The sequence below is a fragment of the Schistocerca piceifrons genome, chromosome 8 (genome assembly GCF_021461385.2).
Source record: "Schistocerca piceifrons isolate TAMUIC-IGC-003096 chromosome 8, iqSchPice1.1, whole genome shotgun sequence".
NCBI classification, from domain to species: Eukaryota; Metazoa; Arthropoda; class Insecta; order Orthoptera; family Acrididae; genus Schistocerca; species Schistocerca piceifrons.
In genome coordinates, this window is record NC_060145.1 from 39,161,929 (window position 1) to 39,174,255 (window position 12,327).

Consider the following 12,327-nt stretch of genomic DNA (forward strand, 5'->3'; position numbering starts at 1 on the left):
CCAATTGAAATCGTCTGGTCATGGTGACCGAGCAACTGGCTCGTCACAATATACCAGCCACTACTCTTGATGAACTGTGGTCTCGTGTTGAAGCTGCATGGGCAGCTGTACCTGGACACGCCATCCAAGCTCTGTTTGACTCAATGCCCAGGAGTATCAAGGCCGTTATTATGTCCAGAGGTGGTAGTTCTGGGTACTGATTACTCAGGATCTATGCACCCAAACTGCGTGAAAATGTAATCACATGTCAGTTCTAGTATAATATATTTGTCCAATGAATACCCGTTTATCATCTGCATTTCTTCTTGTTGTAGCAATTTTAACGGCCAGTAGTGTAGATTAGGAAACAACGCACTACAATTAGAGGATGAGTTCTGTCGTATGAGTGGCAAAATACCTCACCGTGGTTGAAGCAAAATGACAATAGCAAGAAAAGTGACTCAAAAATGACAAATTAGTTAACATCGAATATAAATTTAGGTGCTCGGAGTTCTTTACCGAAGTTACTTGTCTGGGTTGTAGCCTACTACGAACGCGAAACATAGACGCTAAACAGTTCAGACAAAAAATAGTGGAAGCTTTCGAAATGTGGTGCTACATAAGAATGTCAAGATCAGATGGGTAGATCAGATAACAAATCAAGAGTTACTGAATAGAATTCGGGAGAAAATAAATTTATGGCACACTTTGACTAAAAGAAGGGATCGGTTGGTTGCACACATGCTAAGACTCAAGGAGTCATCAATTTTATAATGAAGAGACGTATGGGGGTGGGGGTGGTAAAATTGGTAAAAGGAGACCGAGGATTGAGTATATTAAGTAGGATATTTGCTGGCTAAAGAACTGTGTGTTTTTAACAATCATATTTCTATTTCTGCTCGGTTTCCCTGCTCTTTACAGCGTGATTTTTTCCACTGTGTACAAACGCTAGAGATTGATCGATGAGAGGATACGGAACAAACAAGGTCTAATGAGATTATGTCAGGAAACGCGTGGTTACCATGCTAGAGCCCATTTATTCAGTCATACTTTATTGCAGAGACTGCGGTCTTAGTACGAGCTGTACCATGTAACCACAGTTACAGTATGTGTTGAAAACGGTTTCCATGTGCCTCAGTGCATGCGTGTACGTGCCATAGCATGTTCTGTCTCAGTCTGGGACCATGCGACCGCTACGGTCGCAGGTTCGAATCCTACCTCGGGCATGGATGTGTGTGCTGTCCTTAGGTTAGTTAGGTTTAAGTAGTTCTAAGTTCTAGGGGACTGATGACCTCAGAAGTTAAGTCCCATAGTGCTCAGAGCCATTTTTTTTAGGATTTTTGAACGTAGACAACGAAGTGACAAGAGCCGTGGGATAGCAATACCCACATATGCAGATGGCCGTAGTATCGTGTACACAAGGTATAAAAGGACAGTGCCTTGACGGATCTGTCATTTGCATCCAGCTGATTATGTGTTTAGGTTTCCGATGTGATAATTTCGGCATGACGAGAATTAACAAATGGTGAAATAAGACTGGTACACTACTGGCCATTAAAATTTCTACACCACGAAGATGACATGCTACAGACACGAAATTTAACCGACAGTAAGAAGATGCTGTGATATGCAAATGATTAGCTTTTCAGACCATTCACACAAGGTTGGCGCCGGTGGCGACACCTACAACGTGCTGACATTTCTCATACACAAACAGCAATTGACCGGCGTTGCTTGGTGAAACGTTGTTGTGATGCCTCGTGTAAGGAGCACAAATGCGTACCATCACGTTTCCGACTTTGATAAAGGTCGGATTGTAGCCTATCGCGATTCCGATTTATCGTATCGCGACATTGCTGCTCGCGTTGGTCGAGATCCAATGACTGTTAGCAGAATATGGAATCGGTGGGTTCAGGAGGGTAATACGGAACGCCGTGCTGGATCCCAACGGCCTCGTAACACTAGCAGTCGGGATGACAGGCATCTTATATGCATGGTTGTAATGGATCGTGCAGCCACGTCTCGATCCCTGAGTCAACAAATGGGGACGTTTGCAAGATAACAACCATCTGCACGAACAGTTCGACGACGTTTGTAGCAGCATGGGCTATCATCTCGGAGACCATGGATGTGGTTACCCTTGACGCTGCATCACAGGCAGGAGCGCCTGCGATGGTGTACTCAACGACGAACCTGAGTACACGAATGGAAAAACGTCATTTTTTCGGATGCATCCAGGTTCTGTTTACAGCATCGTGATGGTCGCATCCGTGTTTGGCGACATCGTAGTGAACGCACATTGGAAGCGTGTATTCGTCATCGCCATACTGGCATATCACCCTGCGTGATGGTATGGGGTGCCATTGGTTAAACGTCTCGGTCACCTCTTGTTCACATTGACGGCACTTTGAACAGTTGACGTTACATTTCAGATGTGTTACGACCCGTGGCTCTACCCTTCATTCGATCCCTGCGAAACCCTACATTTCAGCAGGATAATGTACGACCGAATTTTGCTGGTCCTGTACGGGCCTTCCTGGATACAAAAATGTTCGACTGCTGCCCTGGCCAGCACATTCTCCAGATCTTTCACCAATTGAAAACGTCTGGTCAGTGGTGGCCGAGCAACTGGCTCGTCACAATACGCCAGTCACTGCTCTTGATGAACTGTGGTGTCGTGTCGAAGCTGCAAGGGCCATCCAAGCTCTGTTTGACTCAATGCCCGGGCGTATCAAGGCCGTTATTATGGCCAGAGGTGGTTGCTCTGGGTACTGATTTCTCAGGATCTATGCACCGAAATTGCGTGAAAATGTAATCACATGTCAATTCTAGTATAATATATTTGTCCAATGAGTAGACGTTTATCATCTGCATTTCTTCTTGGTGTAGCAATTTTAATGACCAGTAGTGTAGTTGCAGCTAGAAGCGTGGAACATTCCATTTCGGAAATCGTTAGGGAATTCAATATTCCGTGGACCACAGTGTCAAGAGTGTGCCGAGAGTACCATATTCCAGGCATTACCTCTCACCATAGACAACGCAATGGCTCTGAGCACTATGGGACTCAACATCTTAGGTCATAAGTCCCCTAGAACTTAGAACGATTTAAACCTAACTAACCGAAGGACATCACACACACCCATGCCCGAGGCAGGATTCGAACCCGCGACCGTAGCAGTCCCGCGGTTCCGGACTGCAGCGCCAGAACCGCTAGACCACCGCGGCCGGCAGACAACGCAATGGCCGACGGCCTTCACTTAACGACCGAGACCAGCGGCGTTTGCATAAAGCTGCCATTAACAGCCAAGCAATACTGCTTTAAATAACCGCAGAAACCAATGTGCTACGTACGACGAACACGTCTGTTCAGCCAGTGTGGCGAGGTTTGGCGTTAATGGGCTATGGCAGCAGACAAATGACGCGAGTGCCTTTGCTAACAGCACATCACCTGCAACGGCTCTCCTGGGCTCGTGGCCATATCAGTTTGACTCTAGACGACTGGAAAACCATCTCCTGGTCAGATGAGCCCAGATTTCAGTTGGTAAAAGCTGATGGTAAGGTTCGAGTGTGGCGCAAAACCCACGAAGCCATGGACCCAAGTCTTCAAGAAGCTACTGTGAAAACTGGTGGACGCTCCATAATGGTGAGGGCTGTGTTTACATGGAATGGAGAGGGTCCTCTGGTCCAACTGAACCCATCATTGGCTGTAAATGGTTATGTTCAGCTACTTGGAGATCATCTGCAGCCATTCAACGATGGAGTTTTAGTGGATGATAATGCACCATGTCACTGGGCCACAATTGTTCACGATTTGTTTGATGAACTTTTTGGACAATTCGAATGAATGATTTGGCCACCCAGATGGCCCGACATGAATCCCATCGAACAATTAAGGGGCGTAGTCGAGAGGTCTGTTAGTGCACAAAATCCTGCACCGGCAATATGTGCGCAATTATGCGCGGCTATAGAGGCAGCACAACTCAATATTTCTGAAGGTAACTTCCAAAGACTTGTTGAGTCCATGCCGCGTCGAGTTGCTGCTATACTCCGACCAAAAGGAGGTCCGATACGATATTAGGAGGTACCCCATTATTTTGTCACCTCGGTGTACCGTGTATGAACATTACGAATTATCTCGAACAAAACGATTTATTGACAAACAAACCAACACTGATTCAGGAAATATTGTTCTCGTGAAACACAACTAGCTCTTTATTCTTACGAACTATCGACAGGCTACGTCAAACTGATTTCCTCATTTTTAAAATTACCTGAAGAGTTTTGATACCGTCCTTGGGAAGCGACTTGTTATCAAACTGCGCACCAATGGACTGCCGTTTCACTTGTGCGTCTGGATTAGTGATTTTCTGTCAGAATAGTCACAGTTCGTAATAGTTGACGGAAAATCAAGGAACAAAATAAAAGTAATATCTGGCGTTTCCCATGGAATTGTCATAGGCCATCTGCTGTTCCTGCTCTGCGCACTAGATTTAGGAGACAATCTGAATAGCTCTCTTTCATTGTTTGCAAATGATTCTGTCATTTAAGGTCTTGTAAACTCATCAGGTCATCAAAATCAATTGCAAAATCGTGAGAAAAGTGGCCATTGTCTCTAAATAATGACATATGTGAAGTCATCTAAACAAGTAATGAAAAGAATCCGCTGAATTTCGGCTACACGATAAATCACACAAATCTAAAGGCTGTAAATTCAAGTAAAAACTTAGGAATTACAATTACGAATAACTTAACTTGGAACGATCACACAGATGAAGTTGTGGGGAAAGCAAACCAAAGACTGCTATTTATTGGCAGAACACTGAGAAAATGTAAGAGGTCTGCTAAACAGACTGACTACATTACGCTTGTCCGCCCTCTTCTGAAGTATTGCTGTGCAGTGTGGGATCCTCATCAGATAGGACAGACGAAGGACATCGAAAAAGTTCGACGGCTCGTTTTGTGTTATTGCGAAACAGGCGAGAGAATGCCACGAATTGGGGTGGCAATCATTAAGACAAAGGTGTTTTTCATTGCCCCGGGATCTTCTCATGAAATCACAGTCACCAACTTTCTCTTCAGAGTGTGAAAATATTTTACCGTGGCCAACTTATATGGGTAGAAATGATCATAATAAAATAAGAGAACTCACAATTCGCGCGGAAAGTTCTATGTGTTCGTTTCTTCCGCGCGCTGTTCGAGAGTGGAGCAGGAAAGAGAGCTTTAATTTGGTTCGATGAACTATCTGCGAAGTAATTTTCTGCAGCGTGGTGATGCAGCGGTAAGCGCTCGGGTTCGTAATCCGAAGGTCGCCGGATCGAGTCTCGCTCTACGCAACTTTTTTTTAGTATTTGTTTTTTGTAATTCTTATATATATATATATATATATATATATATATATATCCACGAACCTACTACGGTGTCGTAGCAGGCGGAGAGGTGATACTCCGACGTGGCGCGTCCCAGGTGGCGGATAGGGGGGTCCTCACCGGCTTGCCGGCGGACTTGAGCGAAATAAAGTAGCTCTCGCGGACCAAACACACAACATCAAGAAATCCATTAGTGTCTGTTCTGGTATCCAGCGACTAGTGGTCTGCGTCTGTTTACCTAGTTGGTGCGGCAGTGAAATATGGCTTGATCTCAACAATCAAGTCTGCAATTACCGTGATCTTGTTGAAGGTCACCACAACCAACTTCAACTTGAAGTAATCATGATGGAACAAATGGAAAGAAATCCGCTACCCCAGGCCCCAGTCAACGGACTGGACTTTCCTGGTCATCGGATTCTGGGGGACCAGGAACATCATGAGGAGAAGAGTCGGAGCTTCTCAAAACCTCCTCGCAAGCACTACCTTGGCACTCTCAATGCAAACACTCTGTTCAAACTTGGAAAACTAAAACAACTGACAGACATGCTAGATAAATTTCACATCAAAATTCTTGCCATCCAAGAGACGCGCTTCGTAGATGAAAACCATTTCGACACAGAACATTACAGGATTTACAAAGGTAAACCTGCTGTCAGAAGAGGAACACCATTATTGTTTGGTACAGGGTTTGCAGTACACAAATCAGTCATGGATAACATCATAGACTTCAATTCAATATCAGAACGTATCTCGACACTGTCCTTCAAATCAGGTAATAAAGCATACACAATTATCAACGCACATGCACCTACAAATGACCGTAACAGAAAGAAGCCACAAGAAATTGAAGACTTCTGGGAATACATGGAGGAAGTAACTAACAACGTACCAGAAAGACATGTGAAAATTGTAATGGGTGATTTCAATGCGCAGCTTGGTAAGGAGAGAAAATTCAGAGAAATAACAGGCCCATACTCAGCACATATTCGCACGAACAGAAATGGGGAACACCTCATAAAATATTGTCAAAACTTTAACCTCAAAATCATGTCAACACAATTTCAAAAACCAAGACGAAAACTTACAACATGGAAAGCACCCAACACAGTGTGGGGAGAATTTCAGATTGATCATGTGGCCATATCCAAGAAAAATTCGCGGGAAATTCTAAATGTCAGAACACGTAAAGGAGTCTTCGAGTCTGATCATTATTTGCTACAAGTTAAGATTAGGCCAATCCCAAGACTGAAACAGACAGCGCAAAACAAAATAGTCAAACCTGATCCGGAATACTTGAAGATAAACAGGGATAAAATCGTTGAAGAAATTAATAGGCACTCAATAGACACATGGACAGATCTGGCGAAGGCAGTTCAGAAGAGTATGTGCTGGGGACAACCACCTAGAAAACGCAAACATAGGTGGTGGAACGCAAAGTGTGATGAAGCCATTGAGAGAAGAAAGCAAGCATGGGACAAGTTCAGTAGCTACAGAAATTCAGAAACATGGAAAGAATTTCACGAAGTTCAGAAACTAGCATCGAAGGAAATCAGAAGGGAAAAACGAGCATATGACAATAACAGACTAAAAGAAATTGAGGAAGATTTCAAAAGAAATAACACAAGAAATTTTTACAGAACTTTCAAAGAAAATATTAAGGGCTATCAACCCCCTAGCCTCTGCTTCCGAAGAACAGATGGATCCCTGGAAACAAACACAGAAGAAAACTGTAAAATTCTCAAACATTACTTTGATAAACTTCTTAATTGCAAAAAACCTACAGGAAAATTAACATTCCAAAAGACCACATCTAATGCCGATTCTGATCCACCCACAATAGAAGAGATAGAGGAAATCATAAAACAAATGAAAAATAACAGAGCTGCCGGAGAAGATGGTATTATCGCCGAGATCTGGAAACTCCAAGATGAAAACATCACCAAAAAAATCCATAAGATTATCTCCGAAATTTGGATCACAGAGAAAGTGCCAGAGGAATGGAAATGTGCATTGATCCATCCGTTACATAAAAAGGGTGATAAGTCAGATCCAAACAATTACAGAGGCATTTCGCTAGTACCAGTTACATACAAAATTTTCTCTAAGGTGCTATTAAACAGACTAGAACCACAAGCAGATCTGCAAATTGGGGAATACCAGGCAGGCTTCAGAAAAGGGAGATCATGCATCGAACAGATCTGGAACTTGAGAACACTTTTGAAAGTCAGACAGGCAAGAAACACTGTAGTTACCTTTGTGGACTTTAAAAAAGCATATGATTCCATAGACAGACAGACACTCTTTGACGTACTGGAAGAATATGGTATCGACAGAAAAACCAGGGCACTTATACAACAGACGCTTACAGACACTACCTCCAAGATTAAGTTCATGGGAGAAATTTCGGAACCCTTCCACATACACACAGGTGTCCGACAAGGAGACGGGCTCTCACCAATCCTGTTCAACATGGTGTTAGACAAAATTATGAAGCAGTGGGAGGAACATGTTAAAGGAATACAGCTGGGAAGAACACGTGAACCCAAAACAATCATAAAATGTCTGGCATTTGCAGATGATATAGCCATACTCAGCAATAATACACAGGAGGCAAAGGAAGCACTGGAATGCTTGCATGAAATAGCTGCCAAAACAGGTCTGCAGGTATCTTACGAGAAGACACAATATATGGAACGACAGACCAACAATGTACACACCATGCATACGGTATATGGATCCGTAGAAAGAGTCGAAAAATTTAAGTATTTAGGGGAGTACATACAAATGGGAGGATCAAACAAGGCGGCTAACATGGAACGAACGAAGAAACTCCAGAAGGCATACAAACTCACATGGTCACATTATAATAAGAAAAGCATATCGAGGCAGGCCAAACTTAGGCACTACAAAACAGTTGTATTACCAGAAGCATTGTACGCGTCAGAAACAACCACAATTGGAGCATCAGGCATCATAGACACAGAAAAAATAGAACGCAAAATTCTCAGAAAAATATTTGGACCAATTCACAGAGATGGCGTATGGATGAAGCGACCTACCAAAGAGCTGTACCAGCACACTGACAGACTAACAGACGCGATCAGAAAACGCAGATTAACTTTCTATGGGCACATACAGAGAATGGACAACAACCGACTTACAAAGAAAATTTTTGATGTAGTAAACAGCTCAAGCAAGAAAACAAATTGGTATCATGAAATAGACGAAGACTTAAGGCAGATAGGGATCAACAGGCAAATGATAGGAGACAGGAAATACTTCAGAAACAAAGTTAGGAGTGAAAAATTTATTGTAAAGGAGAGAAAGAAGAAAGGAACATTATGGACAGAGCAAAGGAAACAGGAGCACAGCCAAAGGATGAAGAGATTTTGGGAAGAGAAGAGGAAGAAAGGAAAGAAGTGAAAATTGTGTCATCATGTGATTTTCGAGTTCAAACACTGTCCATAAGGGCAACAATGAAATGAATGAATGAATATATATACATATATAAAATTCCCGGCAATCAGTTGCAGCAGTTATGCATATAATAAGTTGTTGAAAGTCGTTTGTCGTGGAAAAACTGGCGACTTCGAATATCATTATGTTTTCCGCAAACAAAGTTTTATTTCACAAATGTTATTAATTGTCTTCATAATGTTAACCACGTATAGTTAACGGAAGACGTAGAAACGAATACGTATAGCGTAAGTCAAACGTTCGAATTAGAATAGAGACCCCACGAACACAAACTTGCTGTGGCAGGTATGAAATATAAACTCCGTTACTCGCTCGTTACACTTGAAGGACAGATGTTGAATGGGCCGAAACGAGCCGCCCCATAACAGCGTAGTTGCCTGCTAACTTCGAAAGAAGGTAGATGCGGTCCCTAGCGCAACTTATAACATCGTCGAAAATCAGTGCGGACGGGACAGCCTTGGTACACCCTGTTAAACAAACGGAAAAATGGTGGCGGTACAATTGGAGAGCGATCCGCCTTCACCAACATGCATAAGCAATTCATTAATAGTTTTTATATATATATATATATATATATATATATATATATATATATATATATATTTGAATTGCAAAAAACTAATAATAAAAAAAATATTGCATGGCGCGAGACTCGATCCGGCGACCTTCGGATTACGAACCCCAGCGCTTACCGCTGCGCTATGACGCTGTAGAAAATCATTAATCGTAGAGAGTATTTCACCGCAACGGTTTCTTTTAACTGTCGATTTTCTCGACAACGGCTGAGAAGTGCATCTTGGTGCTTTGCCACATTACACCTCTGGCCATGAGCTTTTATTATGCGCAGTATGAATCGAATCTGAATTTCACAATTGGCGGCCTCCCCTTGTAAGTTTGTACTTTCGAGAGTACCGTCTGGCACTCCAGTGGCTCACTCACCTACTTTTCCCAGTACAGTACATATTGTAGTTAACAGAACAAAATACATTAGAATGCACAAATTCTACAAATTAGAGAACATTAGGAATTGGAATGCAGCAAAACAATTTTTGGTTTCATTGCAACATAGACATACTCGACAAAATGAACATTTTGACATGGTCTTGACTGAACCTTTTTTTTACTACGTACCTAACATCTTCCCCTCTTTGTTGTAAAAGTGAAAAAGTGGACAATTTTATTTCCTAGTGTTGCATCCTTTGGGAATGAGTATTCTAATTTCTTGCTTTTGTTGCATTTATTGTTTTCTGTCAGAACTTGCAGCTCTAGGACTGAAATGCTTTGCATTTGTCTGAACCATCAGTCGTTGAGCAACATTTCTCATAAGCTTCAGCAGAAGAATCTTTCTCGTAGCTCACTGTACAGTGCATAAGGCGAAAGGGCGATGCTACAGCTTTTTGGATCTTCTTTCCACCCCATAAGTAGATACACGTTTTTCGGCATGTTCTATATCTCCAATATTATAATTGTAGCCCATTACTTAATATGGGCACTATGTTAATTTTCGTGCCATCCGTCTGCTTTCTGCACACAAAAATTAGTTGTGTTCCGTGGTAACTGTAAGTCTGACACATTTTTGTTGTCTTTCTCCAAATAATTCCCAATTCCAGAGGATGACTTCCAATAACCAAAGTCATCTCTTCTCATTTCCTTAGAAAGTGAAAAGCCCGATGGGAATCCTTTCCTATTAATCCTCATTGTACCCTAAATCAAATATTTTCTCTACTTTTAGCCTTTCAATCACGTACAATGGAAATAAAAAAGTTATCAAAGTACAGTCTCCTGTTTTTACCTCAAAACTTCTTTGATACCCCTAAAACTACCCTTCCTCTTAATGCATAATTCTCAGACTCTCTCTCCAGGGCTTCATTTTTTCCTCGGTAAATTTCAAAGATAATAATGCAGCTTTTCTGGTCTGCAACACACCACAGTTTCTAGCCGTGTTTCACTGCCTTCATTGGGTTGTATTACTTCGTCGAATTTCTCTCTCTGAACAAAACGATTGACTCATCTAAACTCATGCTTCTCTTCCCTCATAGACGGTTGGGAAATGATTATTTGCAAAAGAAATAAAGGAGCGCATTTTGTAGGCTTTGTGTGTGTTATTTGATAAAACTGTAGGAGCTATCATTCAAATGTAAATTACAGAGTACTGCATCAAACCCATCACGAGTAATTGTGTTTCATACTAACTGAACACCAAGGACGCCACATGATAACCAATTGTTCTATCATGATGGAAGTTTACGAAACCCCATGAAAAATATTATTCCTATGAAAGATTTCAACTCTCCTTTTTTGACGTTCAGAATTTTGCTTTTCTGATTTGCATACAGGTTACGCTGGTACACCGTATGCTTTAAGGATGGCCCAAGCAGACCAACATCACATCTGCAGCTGTTTCACAGACTCCCAGTTGCCTTAATTGGATCCTAAAAGATCCTAAAAGAAAACTACTGAATTAGAATTATCCCCAGAAGTAATATCTTGGAAACATGAACTCTCATAAAACTACTTGCCATCAGGGCTACTATAGGTAGGGTATCAACTGGTTGTTTCCTCCAACTTTCTGTCAGGCAGCTTTCTACTTTCGCCAGAGTATTAATGCAAGCAACCATTTATCTCTTATTTTTCAGAATTCTCTACAGTTTCAGGTAAATTGATTTCCAGTTCCAGTAATGCACATTCTACAAAATTTCTTTCATAAGCTGCATCAAAACCTAAATCTTTTTCAGAAATCGAGTCAGAACTTAAAGTAGAAGAATTCTTCGCATCACTTGCATCAGTATCATCTTCTTCGTCGTCCTCAACCCCTGTAATATCATTAACAAGTGACAAATCTCCGAGAAAAGCTGCAGCAATTTCATTGTTTGTTAGTATTTTCTACACACGGAAAGTGGTACAGTAGTCTCTTTCTCTGCCAAGAGAAACATTTAATCTTTCTGATACTAAAATGAGTCTGAAATTTATGCAAGAGCTTCGTTAAAATTAATAAAGTATTATGAAAAACACTACAGAAAGCAACAAACTATGTTTGTTAACCAGTATGTGAAATACACACACAAGACACGAAGTACATTAAATTATGATACTCTTTTCTGTTTACTTCAGAAACAAAAAAACTACAGATTTATCAAAAGAGGTACATGTGAAGAAACTTATCTTCATCATATTTACACTGATAAATATGAAAATTATACATAATTGATCAATCGTGTACACAAAAAAACGCTCTCTCCAACGCCAGTCTTCAGCTGATACCAATATCTTTATTCCTCAATGTAATTTGTCATTAAAAATATATCTTTCCTTAGACCAACAGATCAGTTGCTGGAATAAGTTCTACAAATAAAAGTTACTTTCATAAAGATTTAAAGTCGCTTGCTTTGGTTCTGAAATGTGACCACTTTTGAGCAATGCACATTTTCAGTAACATGCCAGCAGCCATAAAAAGTTTAGCTGATAATGAAGTTTACTTTGAAAAGAGTCTAAAGCATTTTTAGTG